The sequence below is a fragment of the Ambystoma mexicanum genome, chromosome 11, assembly GCF_040938575.1.
Source record: "Ambystoma mexicanum isolate Mex_15411 chromosome 11, UKY_AmexF1_1, whole genome shotgun sequence".
Classification (NCBI taxonomy): domain Eukaryota; kingdom Metazoa; phylum Chordata; class Amphibia; order Caudata; family Ambystomatidae; genus Ambystoma; species Ambystoma mexicanum.
The window spans coordinates 766664779-766683390 of record NC_090934.1 but is presented as its reverse complement, the minus strand read 5'-3'; the positions used below and the strand labels follow the sequence as shown (position 1 = coordinate 766683390).

The 18612-nt window shown below is 45.8% G+C and overlaps 1 protein-coding gene across 4 annotated transcripts in view; it reads left to right on the top strand.

Annotated features, from left to right (window-relative positions):
• The window catches only part of ZNF143 (zinc finger protein 143), a 1779064-nt gene that overhangs the window by 840596 nt on the left and 919856 nt on the right, over nt 1-18612 (top strand). The window lies entirely within an intron of this gene.

Below are 18612 nucleotides of genomic sequence, written 5' to 3'. Positions count from 1 at the left end.
TCGACCGTCGGCTGCTGCACGACGGATTTGGGCCTCGGAAGGCCGCTAGCCTCGGCCCGGGCCTTGGAAGGCCTCTGGCCTCGGCCCTGCAAGTAGGGAGAGTGGGGGGTGGTACATACTCTACACTGTTGGTATATAGGTACACCTTATACATTTCCTACACTTAACTGCCCGCTGCCTCAAGGTGCGTATGGAGGGTACCCCTTTTCAATTCTGCCCCAAGTGCAATCACAAATACCCTTGGGTCGAAAGGCACGCCACGTGCAATCTCTGCTTGCCGAGGGACCACCCCGAAGCGAACTGCAGAGCATGTAGTAGGTTTAAACCTAAGACACTTAAGGACCGTTCGACGAAGCGCTCGGCCCACCACGCCAGGCAGGCGGCCATGGCAGCGGAGGGCACCTTCAGCGATGGCAGCGATGCCGTACTTTCGGACGGCGAGGGCATTACGGCGTCGAAAGACAGCCGAGCGCAGGTCCCCGACCTCGGAAGGTCGTCCGGCAGGGCGGCTATGGGGAAGACCCCCGGCGACACAAGCGCTTCACATACTACACACACTAAACACACTAAGTTCAACCGAGACTCGACGACATCGAGTTCTCGGAAAGAGGCACAAACAGAACGGTCCGATTCGGTGTCCTCTGGGCGCTCTCGAACAAGGTCGCTGCATAACTCCAGGCAATCATCCACTCTTGCCAAGAGTGCCTCGCTCCCTAGGCTGACAGAAGTTCGATCGTCCGAAGACGAAGACGACTTCCACCCCCAGGCCGCCCTCCAGGAGTCGGAGCCCGCAGGTAAAGCCAGCGAGGCCCCACGCTCGAAGGACAGGGACACCACCCCCGATCCTCGACGCCAGGCGTCGAAAAACTCCGGAGCCACTAAAGGACAGGGAAAACATTTTTACACGCACGGGGAGGGGGAAAAACAGCAGAAGAAACTACCTGTACATTCTTCCACACCTGTGAAACACTCCACTCCCCCTAAACAGACAGACAAAACCAGGTCTGCTGATAGGTCTACAACCAGCAAAGCTACTCAAGATAAATCCCATAGACTTGCTGAGAGAGTCATTCCCAGTTCCAAAAAATGGTCCAGTGAAGACATAGATAGGGTCATGTCAAGAATGTCTTCTTTGGCTGATTTTTATGATAAAAATCCAGAACATTTCCTCTCGTATGATCCACAAGGGGCCACACCCTCAGGCTCTACTGATCCTATCCCCCCCGAGTAAAAAGCCCCGGTTTGAAACTCCGATGAGGTCAGAACCCTTCGAGGTACAGCCTTACGCAAGACCATACTCACGGTATCAAGGAGAGGCTTCCTTTGGTGAGGACCAAGAATTTGGTATGATAGAAGAGCAAACCGGGACGGGCTACTATGGGGATGATGAGGACCAGGAAGAAGAAGAGGAGGACCCTGAAACATACAGAGTAGATTCCCCAGTAGAGAACGAAGCCCCGGTTACCGACTCCCCGGTCGATAACCAACCCCTCCTAAATGAGGTTCTCGCTCGCGCAGCAGAACATTTCCACATTGACACCCACGGTGTCCAGGAGGAGAGGGACTTTGCAGAAGAGTTAGTGGGAGAAAGGAGGCCTGTTGCCCAGACCATCCCTATCCGTAAGTCCATTCAACGAAGAGTAGACCCATCCCTGGTGAACCGGAACCTCACCAGAGCAGTCAATCCCAGGGTTGAAAAACCTTTCATGGCGGCCCAGTCTGACCCTCTCTTTATTAGAGGACATCTGAAGCCAGACTCCCTAGTTGTCACCAACACTCGTAAGAGGGCTGGAACACCCTTCTCATCGTCCGAAGCTCCTCCCGACAAGGAGAGCAAAAAACTATACGGTTTCGGCAGGAAATTAGCCTCAACGTCCGCCTATCAAGCAAGGATGGCTAACTCCACCACCCTGTTGGCCAGCTACAACTGCCATCAGTGGGAAGAAGTCGCGGCACTCATAGCCTCTGCTCCTGAACCTTTAAAGGGCCAGTTAGCTCGGATTTCCGCAGAGGGTAGAGCCGTGTCTGGTTGCATTTTGAAAGCAACCTTCGACGCCGCGGACAACGCAGGCAGATTGATAGCGGAGGGCACTGTTATCAAAAGACATGCGTGGTTACGGCAGTCTGGTTTTAAGGCAGAAACCCAGGCATAATTGTTGGACAAACGGTGGAAACCGATCTGTTGTTTGGTAAGGCGGTCGAAGACGCACTGAAAAATGCCAAGGACGAATACGAAACACTCAAGTCCCTTGGCCAGTTAACCAATAAACCCCCAACCAGAGAGGGAATAGTAATTTTCGTCGCCCACGCGGCCAAAATTCCCAGAGAGGATCTAACTATTCCCAGGGGCAGGGTACACAGTGGAACAACAACCAACAGTCTACCCAGGGTTACGGCAGGGGGTAATAGGAGAGGTCGTGGTAAAGGCAGAGGCAGCCCCAGCAAAGGAGGCGGCATGCCTCCACCAAAGCAGTGACGCTCAGTTCAGGGTCCCTTCTCACGCAACCCCAGTAGGGGGACGCATTTCCAACTTCACCCAGGCTTGGGAAGGGATCACATCAGACAGATGGGTGCTGTCAACAGTATCCACAGGATATTGTATAGAGCTACTGCAGCGTCCCCGGAACCATCCTCCACGACAAAGAGTACACTCCTTAGAACATCAGAAGATTCTCCTCGAGGAGATCGCCATTCTGCTAGAAAAGGACGCGATAGAACTCGTCCCGGGACACCAGGTAAACAAGGGTATTTATTCAACTTACTTCCTTGTGCCACAGAAAGATTTGACAATGCGCCCAGTATTGGACTTACGGCCTGCCAACAAGTATGTCAAGCCCCAAATATTTCGTATGACCACGCTACAAGAGGTAATCCCCCTCCTAAAAAAGGGGGATTACATGGCAACCTTGGATATGAAAGATGCTTATTTTCATATTTCCATGTTCCCAGCGCACATAAAGTACTTGCGCTTCAAGGTGGACAGTCGACACTACCAATTCAAGGTACTGCCCTTCGGGACAGCTTCAGCACCAAGGGTATTCACCAAGGTACTGGCGGTGGCGGCTGCACACCTACGCAGGGAGACAATCCCAGTGTACCCTTATCTGGACGACTGGCTCATAACGGGGGAAACCCCAGGAATTTGCAGGACAAACATTCAAAGGACTATCGACCTCCTCCACGAGTTAGGCTTCTCAATCAACGAGAAAAAGTCAAGCCTGGTGCCAAGCACCTCAAAACAATTCCTAGGAGCAATCCTAGATACCCAAGAGGGGTTGACCTTCCCTTCAGAAGAAAGAATTTGGAATATACTACTGCAAATTCCGCATTATCAGTCCGGTCAACAAATAACGGTACGCAAAGCAATGCGTTTACTGGGCATGATGGCGTCATGTATTTACCTGGTCCCCCACGCGCGCCTGCGCATGCGTCCCATGCAGGAATGGTTGGCGAAACAGTGGTCTCAGGCAAGTGGTCAGTGGGACGATCTTGTGGTTGTTTCGCCAACACTGGTACAAAGACTTCACTGGTGGACAAGAGAGAATCTCGCACAGGGGAAACCCTTTTACGATCCCGAAGTACAGGCAGTAGTCACTACAGATGCATGTCTGACGGGGTGGGGAACTCACCATCTCCACCACACAGCTCAGGGTCTCTGGTCTCACTCAGTGGCCAAGAACCACATCAACCTGCTAGAGCTTCTGGCAGTATTCAGAGCGCTTCAGGCGTTCGAGCCCCACCTACTAAACCTGTCAGTGCAAATCCGGACGGACAGCACAACAGCCATGTTCTACCTGAACAAGCAAGGAGGGACTCGCTCGCCAAATCTGTCCAAGCTTGCCCAGAAAATCTTGATATGGGCACTCAGACGGAACATCTTCCTGTCATCACAACATGTTCCAGGGGACCTCAATTCCCTAGCGGATGCTCTGAGCAGAGACTCCCTCCCAGAGGAACATGAATGGGTTCTACACAGAGAGGTCGTAGAAGATATCTTCTCTCAGTGGGGATTCCCCACTATAGACTTATTCGCCACAAGCGAAAACAGACAATGCCCAGGATTTGCATCCAGGTTCCCCCAACCAGACTCCCAGGGGAACGCCCTGTGGATGAACTGGTCAGGGATGTTTGCGTACGCTTTTCCACCAACTGCTCTCATCAGGAAAGTGGTGAACAAGATGAACAGGGAATCGATGACGCTCGTCCTAGTTGCTCCCATGTGGGCAAGACAACCGTGGTTCCCACACCTACGCAGGATGGCGGTGTGCGAGCCCATCAAACGTGCAGCCTGGTACAACCTACTGTCCCAGCACCAAGGTCAAACATTGCACCAGCAACCCAACTCAATGAACCTGGCAGCATGGCTCCTGAGGTCATAGAGTTTGGACATCTCAATTTGCCACAGAGGTGTATGGACATCCTAAAGGAATCTAGGAAACCAAACACAAGGCACTGTTACTTTGACAAGTGGAAGAGGTTCGTTATCTGGTGCCAGAGTAGACAAATCATCCCGGTTGATTGCACTCCTTCCACTATTGTTACATACATGCTCCACCTGCTAGATGCAGGATTGGTTTTTAACTCACTGAAAGTACACCTGGCAGCCCTGTCGGCTTACACCACTTCCCATAGCAAGGTTTCGTGGTGGAAAATACCAGTAGTTAAAGCCTTCATGGAAGGAGTAAAGAGACTTCACCCTCCTATTTCAAACCCACCACCAGGGTGGGACCTTAATGTGGTGCTAGCCAAGCTCATGGGCCCCCATTTCGAACCCATGCATAAAAGCAGTCTCAAACACCTGACTTATAAAACGGCCTTCTTAGTAGCTATTACTTCTATAAGAAGGGTCAGTGAAATTCAGGCTCTGTCAGTGCAGGATCCCTTCTTTACTGTCCATAAAGACAAACTGGTTTTACGCACACACCCTAGGTTCTCACCTAAATTTATATCAAAATTCCATGTAAACCAGTCCATCGAGCTTCCGGCTTTCTTCCAGGACCCGCAAAGCTCGGCTGAGGTGAAACTACACACCCTAGATGTGCGTAGGGCGGTCCTCTACTACGTAAATAATACCAGACCGCTAAGAAAAACAGATCAACTGTTTGTCTCCGTAGCTACAGGCAGAGAGGAGGATCGCGTCTCTAAAGGTGCCATCTCGAAATGGATTATTAACTGTATCCAGCTGTGTTACTCACTCTCTTAAAGAACTCTGCCTTTCACGCCAAGAGCCCACTCTACTAGAGGCATTGGGGCCACTCTGGCTTTCATTGCAAATGTACCCCTTGACACCATTTGCAAAGCAGCTACTTGGAGCTCTATTCACACTTTTACTCAGCATTACTGCATTGACACCCATTCCAAGGCAGATACACAAGTGGGACAAGCGGTTCTAAGACACTTATTTGCTCATGACCCTTCTCACATCCCACCTCCTTCTTCAGGTACTGCTCGCTAATCTATGCACAGCATGTGATCTAAGCAGATTCCACAAGCCTCAGAAGGGATACATTACTCAACGTAATCGTATTTCTGATGCTTGTATCTGCTTAGATTCACATGCGACCCACCCTTCCTCCCCTCTGGGAGAAGGTGCATGGATGCTTGTAGTCTTACCTTTCTGTCTATCTGCTTGGATTATCTGTACTCACGCTACTCCTCATGCTACCTCATGTCAGAAGAAATACAATCTGAGGATCCTAGATGCGTAAGGGATCTTGGGTTCAGTGGACGTCACACTAGGGATAGTATTACTGGCACGCCCTGTGTCGACGCCCATTTTCGAGTTTCAAAAAACAAACTGTAATACTCCGCAGCTTCCACTAGATGTCGGCCTATGCACAGCATGTGAATCTAAGCAGATACAAGCATCAGAAATACGATTACGGTGAGTAATGTATCCCATGTATATATATATAGATAGATATATAGATAGATATTGTGCTCAATGAACAACCCTGCTTCTCATCTCGACGGGGCTAAGTGACTAACAGAGATAATCAACAGCAGTCTCCTAATCGACAACCGCTGCAGCTACGGCCTCCCTACCTGCCTGCCCCTAGCTTACACAGTAGGGAGAGAGGGGGGTGTTACATCCGACATATGCTTTAGAGAATTCCTCCATTTTATATTGCTCTCTTTTCTTCTAACACTTTTTCTGGGTTCTTTTGTCATGGAACTCACTCCTTTTAAATTTGGCCCTCCTGCCATAAAAAGTATCCCTAGAAGGACATTCATAAGGTGTGTAATTGGTGCCTTCAAAGGGATCTCTGCAAAAAATGCGGTGCTGCCTGTCCGCTTTTTCGGCCAAAGACTCTTAAAGATCGGCAGACCAAACGTTGGGAAGCTCAAGCCATGTAGGCGGAGGCTTCTGTAGATGTACCGAAGTGCGCCAAAGAGTCAGAGGAGGAGCAATTCAGCACAGTGATTCCGAAGACTAAATGAGAGCTACAGCTTCTCAAAATCCAGTTCCCATCTCTGAAAGGCATGCCGACTGCATCGCTCTTCAGACCACACACGCACGTAGGGAACATGGGGAAATCTGACACACATTCCCGAGATAAACACACAACCACTAGCCTGTCGAAGTACAGCCACGCAGAACTGAAGTGCTCTTTCTACGATTCTACTTCGACTCAGTCCTCCAAGTCCACATGTCGTGCACGCCATGACAGTCCCCCCACAACAAGCATCAAGCGATAAATCTTCAGCGCATAAAAAACACGGCCATAAGTTTCGACTACACACGTGAATGTAAGTATGCCGAGTTACTCCAGCATTCAGGCTTACGAACGTACGTCAAAGACTAGTACACAAGAGACGGCTTTAAAACATCAGTCGAAACGCACACATTCAGAGTCTAATATTTTGCTGCAAGTTCATACATCGCCAAAATGCAGTCACTACACTGAACCCTCTTCACCTCTGTCACAAACATTACATTCTGGTCCTAAACATAACAATTAAGAGGTTATATACCCTTTTCATAAAACACCAACAACAGTTTCATAGACAAAGGTGAGTTTTCAACAAACTATGGACAAGGTCTCAGCCTTTGTGTCTTTTATGGAGAAATATCCACTTAATCAAAAACAAATTGAATTAATGCAAGCAGAGTCCCTCTCTAAACCCTCTAGATTAAAGGTAGAGACCCTTTTACAGCCCCATGATACAAGGCTTACAGAAGAAGAGATCATTGATTTAGAACTGGATAATACTGATTATCACAAGGATACATATGGTGGTGATCAATACTGTGGTGATGATCCTTATGAGGATGACAAATGTTTAATTCCTTCACATACAGATGGGGCCCACCCTATAGCTGACTCTCCTGTACATGATCAGATTGTATAAAATGATCTGCTTAAAAAAAATCAGTAAACCACTTCAAAATTCAGACGCAGGATTTATTTCTTTCTTTATTTATTACATTTGTATAGCGCACAGACAGCTCCGGGGCATTGTGGCGCTGTTACTTGTAGGAAACTTAGTTACAGTAGGTATGAGTTCAAACATTAGGCAGCATGGATATTATACGTAATATGCCTTGAAGGTCATTAGTACAGAAGACTAGTTGCAGTAGTGATATCCCACAACATCTAGATTTTGTAGATGAGATGCTGGACGAAAAGACCTCAATAGGACAGTTAATTCCTCTACTTGAGTCAGTATCAAAGAGAATAACACCTTATTTAGAAACACCTTCTCTCACCAGGCCTGCTAATCCCAGAGTTCAAAAAACGTTTTGCCCAGCACCCTCTGACCGCATGTACAGATGCGGTCACCTAAAACCAGATTCACTGGTAGTTTCCACCACTCGGAAGAGGGCAGGTACTCCCTTAGCTTCCACAGACGCTCCTCCTGAAGAGGAGAGTAAAAATCGTTTTGCCCTAGGTAAACAGGTAGCAACTACAGCTGCATATCAAGTGCCTATTGCTAACAATACCACTCTTCTTTCGAGTTTCAATAGAGCACTCTGGGACAAAGTCCAGTCGCAGCTGGACTCAGTCCTTGAACCTCTTCACTCTCTAATTATAAAGACAGTAGCCGAGGGCAAACAAGTGGCTAACAATATTATAAAGGGAAATCTGGATGCAGCAGACAATGCGGGTAGAATTGTGGTGGAAGGCACAATACTAAAGCACCACGCTTGGTTGCGACAATCTACGTTTAAGCTGGAGACTCAAGCAACCTTACTTTATATGCCAGTTGAAGATAACGTGTTGTTTGCAAAGGCGGTGGATGACGCCTTGGAAACTGAAAAAAAAGCGTGTGAAACTCTGAAATCCTTAAACCAGATTTCTAAGAAACCCTATATTCAACAGGTTGTTTTTAACGCACGTAGGTTTTTGTGGTTCTAAGGTTAGGGTGTTGTCCATCAGGATTCCCAGATTTTTTACTACCTTAGATGCTGTTGGTGCGGTTCCCATTTCCGTTGGCCATGGAATGTAGGTTTTGTTCTCTTGGTTTTTGGATATAATTATGATTTCTTTCTTTCCTGGGTTTATTTTTAAGTTGTTGGCATTCATCCAGTTAGACTTCTTTTAGACACTCGATTTGGTTTGAGTGATCGGCTTAAGTGTCTTCGATTTTGTAGATGATTTGAGTGTCATCTGCGTAGTTATAGCATGTAATTTTGTATTTTTTGAAGATTCAGATTACTCGAGTCTGGTAGATGTTGAAGTACCGTGGTGAAAGTGAGGACCCTTGTGATACTCCACAGTCGTTAACTCGTGGGGTGGATTTGAAGGGTTTTATCCATATGATTTCTGTTCTGTCTGCTAGGAATGATTTAATCCAGAGTAGTGCTGTGTCCTATGTCTTCTAGTCTTTTGGTTAGGGTGTCATGGCTAACTGTGTCAAAGGCTGCGGAGAGGTCGAGCAGAATCAGGGCTGAGGTTGTGTTGGAGTCTGTGTTTGCTTTTAGGTCGTCCCAGATGGATAGTAGTGCTGTTTCTGTTCCTTTTGCGGGTCTGAAACCAACTTGTGCTTGGTCTAGAAGGTGGTGTTTTTCTATGTGTTCTTGGGTTAATTTTTTACGTAGGTTTCAAGGAGGTTTGCTGGGTAGGGAATGTTTGAAATCGACCTGTAGTTGGAGAGGTCTTCTACATCGCCACTTGTGTTTTTTAAAAGCGGTTTGATATATGCTGATTTGAAGGTTCTTGGTACAGTTCCTGTTGCTAGTGAGAGATTTAGGAGGTTTCTGTAATATTCTGATGGTGTTCCTTGTGCGAGGATTGATTTGTAGATGTCGGGGGGCAGGGATCCATGGGTGATGCTGCTTTCAATCTGTGTTTAGTGAGCAGGGATTGCGGGGGACACTGCAGCGCCGGTTCCCGATCACGGAAGTGAAAGGGAACTGGCATCGCAGGAACCAGCAAGACAGAAGGAAAGGTAAGTAGAGGGGCGTCGGAGGGGGGCGGTGGATTGGGAGTGGGTTAGAATTTCTATAGATTTGGAGATGTTTTACCTTGGATGACCGAAGGGGAAATGTACAAGCAATTTTGTATTGCGTACATTTCTCATGCAGTCATTTCCGTCAGGAACTTTTCAGTTGAGGTTAAACAACCCCAAATCGTTGGGTGGCCCTAATCCTATACTATTGGCGGATGTTAGGAAGCCCAAGCCAGGCCCTATTGATGCAGGCCAACCTGTGAAAGACCGTATTTTTTTCAGCTATTCCTAAAAACATTTGAGCAAGGAAATCATCAATACCGGTACTCGGGGACAAGGGACAAGATTTTCTCTTTGATGATGGGAATTGTATCATTACCAACATTGAGAAGTCATGTGGGAAAGAACCGAGAGATGCACTAAGAAACAAAATTTTGGCCTGGCTCTGTCAAAGAACTGGGCTGGAGATTGAGGAGCGTCGCACCCAGGAAAACGGGACTGCGTTTTGGTTGGATGTAGGGCCAGTAACCTGACAATCTTCCTTAGTAACTGCAGGTACTTGCCTAAGGGGTCATCAAATTTGAAACTCATAGTGGACTAGCCTTTGGGCAATACACCTCTTGTTAAGAATGGTTGTATTAAGATGAATTTCAACTGTTTGTAGTCACTGTGTTTTCTCTTGATTGTTACTGTTTTATGTTACTCTGTTGTAAGTTGTGTTGTGTTCTAGCGCTTTGATGCCTGCAGGCTTTAGCACTTTATAAATAGATAAACTGGCACATCACAGGGACCGGTAGGGGCTTGGAGGTGCGGGAGAGAGATAAACTGCATGGGAATAACGCTACGAAGCATTTTCCTTGTGGCAGTACTTGGGAGTTGAGTCAACCAAGTGGGCCTAGTGATAAGGGAAGAGCGCCAAGGGTCTGGGACCCGAACCAAGGTGAAATTTATAACGATATGAAGCATCTTCCTCGTGGCAGTACTTGGGAAGACAGTCAACCAAGTGGGCCTAGTCAGAAGGAAAGAGAACCAAGGGTCTGGGAAACAAACCGAGGTGAAGCCTATGTTAATACGATTTATCTTCCTCATGGCAGTACTTGGAAGAGGAGTGAACCAAGTAGGCCTAATAAAAGAAAAATAGAAAAGAAATAGAAAAATAGAAACCAGGGTCTGGGTCTGGGTCCCAAACCAAAGTCACGTATATCAGCATTCAAGTAATTCTTCTTGTGGCAGTACTTGGCAGGAGAGTGAGCCAAGTGGGCCTGACAAGAAAGGGGGAGTGAACAGGGTCTGCGACCCAAATAGGTAAAATATGAATATCGGAGGGAGGAGCCCTCCAAGCAGTGTTTATGCAAAGGCCACTGAAGGACTAAGAAGAGGCTGGGAATGTTGTGAAAGTTGCCTAAGAAGACAAAGGAAGGGAACCATTTGTCATGATTCTCCGGCATTGCCAGGGAACTCAGTCTTGGTCCATCTGGCATTGATAGAAACACTTCTGCTCTTTCCAACATGGCATATGCAGGGACGTCCTTCAGGGGTCGCAACTGCGACCCCTGTGTTCTCTCTTAGGTGGTCTCCTTTGCAACCCCTAAAAAAATAAATTAAAAAAACACATTTTTTTCTTTTTTTTTTCTTCTTTTTTTACAAACTGAAGCTCCTGGTTCTGTGGCCAGCACCGTGGGGCTCTTTGCTTCTAGAGTGGTTGGCTTTCTTGTTCAAGCCTCTTTAGAAAAACAGGGGGTTCCAAAAACAGGGGGTTCTTCAAATGTAACAGTGATCATAATACAAATAGTAAATAATTTGTCTTTCTGGAATTCTTAACAATAATTGCTAGACTCATTAAAGGTTTATTTTAGGCGCATTTCAGCGGTTGAGTCACTGATTGAGTCTGTTCTTAAACACCTCAAATTCACAATGCACGCAAAAAAAGTCCAAAAAGCATTTAGAGTATAATAAGCATCCATTTCGGACTTTGTACTTTGCTTTTTGCAGGTTGCAGTTATAGCATGTTTTTTTCTGCCATTGTCTCTGTTAAGATCATCGCAAGACATTCTATCTAGGTGTCCTCGGTCACTTGACAAAATCATTGTGCCTAAAAGCTTGTGTACAGTGTAGAAATGTTTGACCATAGCACATAGTGTCCCCTGATTTCATTGTGCTACAATTAATGCTTAATTGTAATGTCTCTATCTTTCCCATCTCAGTGGCATGCTGTTTAGGATGTTTGTTTGCATGTATGAGGTAATGAGTGCCCAGAATGCTGTGTGAGTGCGCTGCTTTCCCAGCGCTACTCTATATTCTTTAATACACAGTGATGAACCCTCCCAATGGTATTTATTTTGCCAACCTCTGAAGCCTGAAGAGTAGATCGACGCAAGCTTGACATGTGGCCAAATTTGCATCGGACCTGCAGATGAACTGGTCTTCTGTCCACAGTTACCGGTTTAATTGTATCCAATACATAGTGTAATTTGTGTTCTGACTTTCAGAACATTCAGGCATGTAATTGAAAATGTTTCTATAGCTCAGAAGATAGCTCAGTGGGTTGAGCGCTCACTGCTGCGATGTGTGTGTGTGATCTGCAGGTTTCAATCCCAGCAAGGCCAACTCAGTCTTTCATCCTTCTGAGGTCGATAGATGAGTACCAATACAGGCTGGTTGATATTGTATGTACATTTGTTCTATATAAAGCGCTTCAGCGTATGTTTTATATAATAACACATCATTATCATTTTGCCTTTGACGTCTGCTTGCATTCACAGTAATTTGGTAATATGGGCCTATGCACACTGATATTAACGATACATATGGTGATCCATTCTTGTATGAAATGCATATCACATTACAGTGCTATCATAAACATATGTTTCGTAGTGTACTTGGGTACAATGGTATGTGATGCCAGTTGCTGTTTTGTCAAGGAGGGAAAGGTCGTGTGCCATCGCTTCCTGTGATGCCACTTCGGTGTGGGGTCAGATGACATCCCTTACTGTGATGTCATCAGAGGTCAAGGGTCGTGTGATACCAATTCCGCTAACCCTGGCATTTTGCTGAAATTACATCCCTGGGCGAATGACGTTACATTGCTGCACTCCAACACGCGATGACATCACCCACCAAGAAGCATACTTCATCGTAAACCGACTAAGCTGCTTCACGTTGCAACTTAATCCCGGTGTGCTAAACTGTGTTCCCTTCTCTTGTTAAACCTTCTCGCTGCCTATTTACTCTGATTCCTTCTCTGACTCTGCTGCTCTGCATTACTCCTGATGCTCGTTTCGTTCTGTTTTCTGGAATGCCCTAGCTGCTGCTGCTGCTGCTGCTGCTGCTGCTGCTGCTGCTTTGACCATGTTGGAATCCCTCGGCTTTGCTGCCTTCTTCATTTTGAATATGAGTGCTTCAGCTCAGCAGGTGTTTTCCCCAGAAGAGTTTTTTTCCAGCATTTATTGGCTCTGCATCCCCTGGGCAGAGCCAAGACAATCTCATCACCTGGTCACAGGGGCTGCTCAGGCGACCAGAGGACGTTTACATAGTAAGGTAAGGCGTTATTGTGACAGATTGCAACGCCTACAATCAAAAGAAAAAATGCATCAGCTGCAAGAGCTGATTAACACTGTACAGGAACTGTCATCAGAAATGCAGCAGTTAAGGCAAAAAATACCTATCTTCGCCAAGCTCTTCTAAATCGCAGACTCACTTCAGTTCCACCTTTGCCCAGTACTTCTCAAATCGAGATGTTCCAGGGTAACCCAACGAAACTTAAGGAGTTCTTGGATTTATACTAATAGTGTTTTCGTTTTGCCAGCAGGCTTTCCCCTCTGAACATGCCAAAGTTGGATTTATTATTACTCATTTGGCAGACAGCGCATTGGCTTGGGCTACTACATTGGAGGTTGCAAATGGTCCTATGTTAGACGATTACGCAGGTTTTATAACAGCCTTAAAGTGTATGATCGTCCGGAACTTACCTGCACAAGTCAGGATACTCTATTGGATTTCGTCCAAGGAAGATTAGATACCTTGACTTGCATTACCAAGTTTTCGCCAGTTAGCCCAGACCACTGGTTGCCCCGAAGAGGCATATTTTGCCTTGTTTCTCCAGGCTTTACACAAGGACATACAGGATGAGCTGGTACACCTCGGCTCGTACATTCGATGATCTGATCAAACCCACCCTACAAATTGACTTCAGAATACAAGAATGCAAAGCTGAAAACAAGTGTACTAACCTGCGTTCCGTAGTCCATCCCTGCCCTTGGCAACAAGGCAACGTGACGATACTGAACCCATTCAAATAGGTACTACCAGGGGCCCAATATACAACGAGGAGCGAAATCACTGTCAGACTAAGGACCTCTGTATATACTGCGGGTCTGCTGATCATTTACTTCGTAATTGCCTTGTGACACTTCCTAAGCATCTGGGAAACTCCAGCTCCTGGCCCTAGTAGGAATAAAGGGTCAGGAGAGCAGAAAAAATCCCCTGTTAACGACTGCCCCACCTACCTCAACTACGCTACTCGTATTGCGAGTGACTATTACCATACCATGGACCGGCATGATTGAAATGACAGCTTTGGTTTATTCTGGGGCGGTCAGTCTTTTTTATGGCTACAGCCTGAGCTAGAAGACAAGCTATTCCAGTGCAACAAAAAAGAAGTCTACTTGCCTATCCAGGGAGTGGATGGGCGTCCACTGGAACAAGGACCTATTGTAACTCATACTTCACCCATGTCTCTGAAAATTCACTATCATGAAGAGATCAAATCCTTGATACAATCCACCAGTTATCCTGAGATATTGGGAGTGTCTTTCTGCTTCCATGACTGTGGTCCAATTTTCATTCCCCAAAGGGTGTATCCATCAGTTTCGCAGGTTCATTGTTTGATACCCAGTGAATATAGTGAATTTCACCAAGTGTTAAAGAGTGTCAAACTGGAAAGGCTACCTTTGCATAGACCCGAGGATTGTGCTATTGATTTAATTCCTGAAGCTGGAGTTCCATTTAATCTGTAAAATGTTCACCCTTTCCCCGGTAGAAAAAAAAAGCCCTGTGGGCGTACGTGCAGGAACATCTCGCCAATGGTCTGATAATGGAGTCCAAATAGTCTGCTGGGGCCTCACTCTTTTTTGTGGCAAAGGAGGATACAGCGCAATTGAGGCCTTGCAATAGACTATCATGGTTTAAACAGTGTTCCTAAAGGACGAGTACCATCTTCCTCTGATTCCTGATATTCTTGAGGTGGTAAAAACAGGCCAGATTTATACCAAACTCGATCTAAGGGGCTCCTATCATCTCGTCACAATCAAAGAAGGAGACAAATGGAAGACCACCCTTCGCACTCAGTTTGAGCACTTTCAATATCGGGTTATGCCCTTTGGGCTAGCTAATGCCCCTGCTGTTTTTCAGATATTCATCGATCACTTGTTCTCTGATCTATTCTTACCTACGGTTATTGTCTATTTAGACAGCATTTTTATTTTTTCTGAACATAAATGGGATCATCCTACCCATGTTTGTGAAGTATTAAGGTGCTTACAGGACAACCACCTAAAGGGCAAACCCAAAAAATGCCAGGTCAGAGTCACGGAAGTGATTTATTTGGGGTGCATCCTGTCTGACAAGGGTGTTTCCATTGACCCCAACAAAGTTAAAGCCATTTTGGATTGCAAAGCCCCACATTCTGTGACGGACACAACGTTGTTTGGGTCTGGTGAACTTTTATCGGTGGTTCATCCCCTCCTTTTCTCACATTATTTTGCCCATTACATCATTTTGCCCGTTACTGCCCTGTTGAAAAAGAACATTTTTTTTTCTTGGTCAGAACAAGCAGAACTTGCTCTCGGACGACTCACACAGCTGTTCACTACCACCTTCATACTTCAACAACTTGAACCCAGGAGGGCCCTACATTGTGGAAACTGACGCATCCGCCTACGCATTGGTCTGCTGTACTGAAGGAGCTGGATGATGGTGGCATAGAACACCCGATGGCTTTCTATTGTAAGACCTTGTGGACTGTGGAAATACACTATTCAGTACTGGAAAAGGAACTTTTGGCTATAAAGTTAGCATGCCAAGAGTGGAGACACCTATTCATGGGTGCTATTGTTACTACTTTAGTCCGCACAGACCATCAAAACTTACAATATCTACAGGAATACGATTGTAGAAACAGTCGTCGGGCAAGATGGGCCCATTTCTTTTATCATTATGATCTGTTCTCATATATCCCCGGCTCAAAGAATAGCAAGGCTGATGCCTTATCCCAAAGTGTGGTACCCGATGTCGATCATGCCATAGTCCAACCCATGATGTTTCCACCCAAGGCCTTTATCGCTCTATTGGACACGTTTTGTCCAGCGGGTAAAAAAATGCCTTAAGTCCAGTCTATGGTACAAACCGATATATAGGTTCTGTATTTTATGATTTACACAACATTCCATGTATGTTGTTTCACAGACAGCATCTGCCTAACCAGGAACTACAACTCAAAGGTATGCAGTTTTATTTATTTTATTTGTAAAGCGCCTAAGCCCGGAGGCATCAGGGAGCTGTTGCAAAACCAGTTACACACATGAATAACATTTTAAAGAATTCCTTAGAGTGTCCACATCCATACAGCCTGAGAGACATGACTTGAGAAACTTAAATATTTCCAAAGACTTATTCATATTCTGAGAGATATCGGTCCGGTAGTCTTAAGGCAAATAACCACGTTTTTAGGGCCTTTCAAAACAGGCAGTACGAAGTTTCCGCTCTTAGGGCAGGTGGGAGGGTGTTCTAGTTATTTGTTGCCATGGTGGGGAAGCTGGAGCCTCCTTCTCATGTATCATGATAGCAAAATAGCGGGGCATATCGGTATCCATGCCTCCATCGACTTGATAAAGAGGTATTTCTGGTGGCCAACTCTCACAAAAGTTATTATGCAGGACATTCAGTTGTGCCCTATTTATGCTCAGGCTCAGTGCCTCCCAGGAAAACCTATGGGAAAAACCTGCCCTTTCTACAACAACCTGGTGTACCAAAGCCACTGACTTCATCATGGATTTACATTGATCCAATGACTGTACTGTTATCATAGTAACTGTGGACATATTTACTAAATTGGCCCATTTTCGGCCACTTAAACAATTGCACACAGCTGAAGAAATTAATGAAGTATTAATCAATGAAATCTTCTGCTTAAATAGCTTTCCTCACAGTATCATCTCTGATAGAGGAACGCACTACACCTCGAAGCTTTGGTCAGCCCTGTGCAAAACCTTGAGTATTCATCCTTCTCTTTTGTCAGGATATCACCTCAAAACCAGCGGTTTAACAGAAAGAACCAACCAAACTATCGAAGAAGATCTCTGTTGTTTCTCATCTGCGACCCATAACAACTGGGCTTGCCATCGCTGTATTTTTCTACAATAACATTCCCCATGCATCCCTAGGGATGGGTCCTTTTTACTGTACTTAGATATCATCCACGTAGCATACCACATTCCATCCCACAAAGCAACAATGTCCCATCGGGTCAAGAGCTCACCCAATCACTGATTACAATTCAGAACACTGCACTGGACAATTTGGAAAAAGCACAGAAGGATACCAAACGATATGCCGACCAAAAGCCTGCCGAAGTGCCCAGTTACAAAGTGGAAGATCAGGTCCGATTAACCTCTACGAATCTACCTTCACATCTGCACTCCTCTTATGTTTTCACCTAGATATTTTGGACCATTTAAGATCTCCAAGATCATTAACCCTGTTGCCTTTAGATTGTGTTTACCTTTGAGTTAGAAAAGGATACATCCAGCGTTTCATTTATCTCTATTGAAGCCCCATCTTTCCACTCCTGAATTGCATAGAACCATGACTCTGCCTCCACTGGCTCTTTAGGATTCTGCTTTGGAATACGAAAGTGATGCCATTTATTTTCAATTTTATTTATTATTAAGCTGTATATGGTTTTGCATCGGTTTAACAAAGTTACATTGAAAGTATAGCATGACATAATGCATTGACCATGTAACAGCAAAGTAAAATACAAAATACAATTCACACAAACAGAACTAAACAATTAACTCTCCAGGCATGACAACTGGGCTCTTGTACAAGGTAAATATGAAATAGGCATTGTAGTAGCAGCAGGGTAGAGTCTTGGACACAGTGTGGTGGGCAACTAAAAAGTCAAGGCTCGTAACTCAAAAAGGGACTCAGGAGGTAATCGGGGGGGGGCGGGGTGAGGGGAGTAGTGGGGACTCACATTCACATATAATGGATATAATGTGGCATTGAGAAAATGCTCACAGTGGTTTATCGTCTGATGGGTGGAACATAGTAAAAACAAGTCTTTTCCAGGACTCGTAAGTTTCAACGTGGACCTCGTCCAAACATTGTAGTGACCCAGCCCATGCCTTCATTTGTGCATCACACCAAGTTTGCGATACCACAGCTTATATTACGGGCCCCCATACGCTTCCAGGACATAGCAATACTACGTTTAGCGAGTATTGCTATGTCCTGGAAGCGTATCGTCTCGAGAGGATAGCTCAAGGGGCAACGTGCTCGCCTTGAAGCAAGACGACACGGAGCACCACAGGTTCCATCCCTGGGTCTGCGCTTAGAAACCTCTGGGTATTAAGCGCGTTATAAATAACCTATCATATCATATCATGTGCAAGCTAGCTCCATTAATCTGGTAACATGCCTGTATTTGCCTTGCCTGAAATATGCGCCAAGTAGACACTCCAGCGGACCCCAACTGTATCTGACAATACCCACCACCTTACAAGCTTGTTCAATTCGGGACCAAAAACCTTGCACTCTTACACATTTCCAGCACATATGGATTAAATCTGCATCGTCTTGATTACACCAGGGACAGGCCAAATGCATGTTTTAATTAAATTTAGCTACTCTGCTGGGGAGACCTGTATGTACGATGGAGTACATTAATTTGGAGTAGTTCAAATCTAGCATTCCGGGACACATTTTTAGGGAAACTAAGCACTCTTTCCCCCTCCTTATCAGTGATTACAGAGCCCACATCTGACGCTCATTGTATCTTCAGATTTGGGTTTTGACGGTTAGACCCACTCAATAAGCAACTGTACAGTCTGGTTACTGGCCTCCAACCATCTTCTAGAGTGTACATTAGAGCCAGAAGCAATGTCCCCCCCGGTTCAGCGGACCACCCGCTTAATATACAGCTCGCCACTCCCACCACTT